The sequence below is a fragment of the Pan paniscus genome, chromosome X (assembly GCF_029289425.2).
Source record: "Pan paniscus chromosome X, NHGRI_mPanPan1-v2.0_pri, whole genome shotgun sequence".
Taxonomy (NCBI): domain Eukaryota; kingdom Metazoa; phylum Chordata; class Mammalia; order Primates; family Hominidae; genus Pan; species Pan paniscus.
In genome coordinates, this window is record NC_073272.2 from 147,086,099 (window position 1) to 147,091,660 (window position 5,562).

The following is a 5,562-nucleotide window of genomic DNA, read 5'->3' on the forward strand; positions in this document are numbered from 1 at the left end:
CTGTTTTACCTGAATGGCCATTCTCAGCTTTGTGCTTGAATAAACTCCTTTAAACTGGATTCTGATCCTTTCAATTATTTCAGTTAACAATGTCATTTCTATGCATATTGATTTGCCACCACAAACTTATGCAGAAACCAGGGATCATTGTGGCAGAAGGTGGTATCAACTCTCTGCCCTTCCCTCTTACAGTTCAAAAATAGTGAGGATATTTCCCGTGACTCCTTTGCGGGCCTCATGAAGGGGTGGTTCGTTTACCCAGCCCACAGCTCTGAACCCCTCACGAGAGGGGGAGCACACATGAGCATGTGCAGGAGCCAGGGCGAATGAACACTGGAAATGGCTAGTTACTTCTCTCTGGTGGGAGCAGGCTCTGTGTGGGCCCTGAGGTAGCATCCAAGTGTGTTACAATGCTGATTTAGCTCTGCGGTTCGGGCGTGAGTGTCTGCGACCCTCAGAGCCCCAGAGTGTGTGTTTTGCAGTCAGTGCTCTTTTAGCATTTGTTGCCCACGGATGGCTAAGTGTTAACCAGCTCGGTGGAGGGTCAGGGTGACAGCCTTTTATACCCTGTCCTCTTGGTACTCGAGTTCTTGTTCAGTGTCCAGGAAGAATTAGGTCACACAAACGAATTGAAGGGTGGTGTATGTGGAGGATTTTATTGAGTGGTGGAAGTGTCTCTTGTGGGAAGGGAAGCTAGAAGGGGGATGGAGTGCGAAGATAATCCCCTGGAGTTTGGCCATCCCCAACTGAACTCTCCTCCGGAGTCCCACCATCAAGCCATAACTCTGAAGTCAAGCTGCTTGCCTCTAAGGTCTGGCTGCTTCTTCTCTTCTCTCCTTCTCTGCAGCTCTGCTCTGCTCTCATGCCACTGGAGTTTAGGGATTTTATGGGTGGGGCGGGCACCCATAGGATGATTTTGGAAAAGGCAACATTCGGGCAGGAAAATAGGGATGTAAAGTTCTCATTTAGGGTCAGGGGTCCAGGCTTGAGGATGGAACCCTTACAAGGGACTCCACCATTTTCTACCTAGTATTTCCTTGCCTCCTGTCCATATCAATGGTAAAATGAATCTAAGGTTGAAAAGAACCCAACTGAGGCCAGATGGCAGAAAACAAAGGAAGCTCCTGGGAGAGAAAAGAAGGTCTGTTCAGTGACCCAAATGTAACACTAGAGTCAAGCTAGTTCTAGATGGGGTGATGGTTGATACATTAGTTCTTGCTGGCTTAACTATATTACTGTTATGTTTGCACATTAGGAAAAACAACTGGGGTGTGTGGGGGTGGGTGTGTGTATGTGTATACCAGGAAGAGAAAGAGAGATCAAAAGTTATAACTCTAAAGGCCCATACCAATTAGGCTGTAGAACAATCAGAGATGACCATAAAATCAGTAAGAGGAGCATATTATATATCATTCCAAAGTTCCAATGGTGTGGAAGAGGCAAGAGCAGCAGCACCACTTTCTGTAGAGATCCTAAACTTTGAGTGTAGAATAGCAGCAGCAATTCGATTTATTTTCATGGTTTGTATAATCTTCAAAAACCAATCAGAATAATCAGGATTAACCCATTGAAGTGAGAACCCCTGCTGACTTTGGAACTTTTAAGGGGACAAGACCTGAGTGAAAGGGAGTAGAAAGATCAGACCGCTTGGGTATTTGTGTGGGTAAGGATTTAGGGTAACTATATCTAGAAAAAAATAGGAAAGAGAAGGCAAATTGAATTTATGTGGGAGCCACCGACAGATGAGATCTGGAGAATGTGGTCTATATGATTGTTCTGGATGTGTTACTTTTCTAGAGGGTAAAGCCCCTTAAGCAGTCAGCCCATTCTCTTGCATTGTCCCATCTGGCCCACCATGGCAGTGTTTTCTACAACACCCTAAGAAAGGTACTCTATACTTGATTTTGCCACAGAGAAGGGAAGTTTAAATGACTAAAATTATGTATGTTTGGAGCAGGGTTGCCTTATGGGAACAGATGGAAATATGTTCAGATTCTTTGTATTGAAAGATGAAGATTGAGACAGGATAGGTTCGAAATCTACCAAATTGAGATATGGATAGTGTTAACCTAGATTGTTTAGCAAAACTACAGAATACCAGAATTATAGGACATTACTCTATCCACCCCGACTCCACTCCTAAACCTTTAAAGAGGTAGTCTTGGAAACATAGAATAACAAGTAGTAGTATAGCCAAAGAATGAAGATGTTGATTTTTTTCTAAATCCCAACTGAAAGGATAATTCTGCTCCAAAAGAGATTTCTTTTTTTTTAATTTTTCTTTTCTTTTTTTTTTGAGACGGAGTCTCACTCTGTCACCCAGGGTGGAGTGCAGTGGCGCGATCTCGGGTCACTGAAAGCTCGGCTCACTGCAAGCTCCACCTCCCGGGTTCACGCCATTCTTCTGCCTCAGCCTCCCAAGTAGCTGGGCCTACAGGCGCCCGCCATCACACCCAGCTAATTTTTTGTATTTTTAGTAGAGACGGGGTTTCACTGTGTTAGCCAGGTTGGTCTCGATCTCCTGACCTCGTGATCCGCCCGCCTCGGCCTCCCAAAGTGCCAAAAGAGATTTCTTTAACTTTTGAGTCCTTTCTAGGCTTAGCAAGAAAGAGTGTGGTTATTGATTAATGATGTCTTTTATGCGTGTGTGTTGGGAAGAATATCAGTAATGGTGCCACTATTCACCATGGTTGACCAAAGCTTTAGGTCAGAGTCAGCATGGAATTTCTCAAGGTCTTAGGAATCTGCATAATTTCATATGTGCTTGTTTTATACATGATAATTTTTAAATGTACTGGGAATGTATTGAAAGAATGTTTTAGGGAAAAATATGTAGGAAGAAAAGATTTAGCAAGGGGAACTTTGCCTCTATGGAACCACCTTGCAAATAATTTTTACAAGGCCCTTCCCCAGGCATTTTCTAAGGGGGGAAAAAAAAGCTAAATTTTTTACTTTACACACCAGTGAAGAAATTTCCTAAAGAGTTCTCTGAGGTAAAAAAAAAAAAAAAAAAAAAATCAGGAGACTTAAAGAAGTAAACAGAGAAAGTTCATGATGGTTATGCTAATATAGGTGGAAAAAGTTGCTGTCTGATAGGATAAGTCCACATGTCTTTGTAAGATCAGTTAAAATAAGTCCCATTTTCATGGGTCAGGAAGAAGCCTCCATTTATCTAGTAAAGTCTCATGAATAGGGGTCACTCTAGGTTCATGGTCCATAATCAGCCAACATTTTTTCTGGTAAGGAATAGTTGTGGTGAAAGACAGCATTCCATCCTAATAATGTATAGGCAAGTACTGCTGTATGAGTGAAGAATTCTCCTCTTACATTCCCAAGTGCCCATTTGGTGAGATGAACCTGTCTCTTCTCCATCAAATACAAACAGGCTTATTATGACAAGCTTCTTTGTAATGCAAAGCAAAAACCAGTGTTACTCCTTTGATGTTCTGACTTTCAATTTGAGTCAAAATAGTTTTGAGTGCAAAGCATCTGGAGTAAAGTAGCCTCCATGAAGCTGACTTGTGTTGAGAATAAGATGAGTCAGTGCCTGGCTTACCCGGGCTATGTACAGCCATGAGGATTTGTCAGCCAAGTTCACCCTACCCAAAAGTAAAAGATACCTTTTTTTTACTCTTATTCCTCAATGTGTATTTATACCCTTGAAACAGTTTACATTCTTTCCTGTGTAACAGTAGAAATAGAGTGTATCCCACCTAAGTAGAGAAACTCTAAACCACCAGGACTAGGTCATGGCCTCTGGAGGCAAAATAGAAACCCTAGTCTCTTAACCACTTTTTCTTGGAGTATAGGTAAGTCTAGTGGAACAGAGTGGGGGAAGTTAGGAAGGAAGTCTTGATTAGGGAAGACTGAGGACAAGATATGGTAGACTGAATAAGCAGTCCTGAAGGATTTGCTCTCCTCTTCTCCTTAAAAAGATTCTATGTCCCCACCCATAGAGCCATGTGACTTGCAGTACCTCTTATACAAGGGGTATACTTTCTCCCCCGATTCATGTTGTACTTGGCCAGTGTAATATGAATCAACATGACATGTGTCACATCTAAGCAGAAGTCTTAAGCTAAATGGCATGGTATGGTTCTGGTTCTTGCTCTTTTCTCTCTCCTTGAGTACAGCACAGCCCAAATAGGGGCTGCTCCTTCACCCTGAGACCCAGGATAAGAAACTTTATAAAGCTGACTCACAGCCAGGAACAGACCCAGATCTGCAAGTATGTAACAGGAGAAAACAATAAATCATTGCCACAAGCCACCCCAGAGTCTGGGCTTGTTTGTTACCATAACAAAGCTGACTAATACACAAGGGATATCAAGTCTGTGCCTTGGCAGAGTCTGTGCCTTGGCAAGATGAGAGGGTAGAAGAGAGGACATGGGAAACAGGTATGTTGTAACTGTTTTTTGACTATTTTGTTTCTCAGTTTTCAGGACACAGTCAGAGAAATTTTATGTCCTTGTACCAAAAAAAGACAGATCTTTCATTGCTTCCCTTGGGACTGAGGCTTTACCATGACTCCAGGGGATCCAGTAGTCATTCCCTGGGGTCATTTCCTATTCCTTGGGTCCCTTAGATAGAAAAATTCATTCCAGTAGGGCTCAATATATTGGATTTACTTTTTTATCTTATCACTAATGTCTTCTCTGCAAAAACAGAGAATCAGAGCAGAATTGTTTTAACCATAGTGGGAAACAGTGCAGTTACCCAGCATAATATCTCCAGTGATTTATTAAAGTTCACTTAAATAACTACTGCCTTACAACACTTCTTTGTATCACTTTTCACTGGCACATGCGATTTTTTTTTTAGTATTCTGCAGAATCAGGTGAGCAGATATTCTAGCACTATTACCAACAACCAGTAGCCAGTCAGCATAATAGAAGTCAGCTGAGTTTGACCTCAGGCAAAAAGTAGCTTCACATATGAAAAAAGATCCTTTTTCTATTAACATCTATTCTTCTCCTCTTTCCATTTTTCATGCTAGTGCTTCCACATATGAAGTTATCATCTATTAAGTACCCATTACTCACCAGGCATCTTGCATATTTATATGTGGTTTACAGTATATACAACAACCCTTCAAGGTAAGCAGTTATTCCCAATTTACAGATAGTCAGTAACTTACTGTATAAGTTTAAGTTTTCTACTGCTGCTGTAAGAAATTTCCAAAAACTAAGAAACTTAAAATAACATTCATTTATTATCTCACAGTTCTGTAGATCAGAATCCAGGTGTGACATAACCCAACCGGATTCTCTGCCTAGGGTCTCATAAGGATGAAACCAGGGTATTGGCAGGGTTGTGCTTCTTACAGGAGGCTTTGGGGGTGAACGAGCTTCCAGGCTCATTTAGGTTGTTGGCAGGATTCAATTACTTGTGGTTGTGGGTCTAAAATTCCCATTTCCTTGCTGGCTGTTACCCAGGAGCCTCTCTTGGCTCCTCTATCTTCAAGCCAGCAATGGTGGATCCAGTCCTTCTCATGCCTTCAACCTCTCTGACTTTCCCTTCCGCCACATTTATTCTGCCTTTCCCCTCCCCTACATCTGTCTG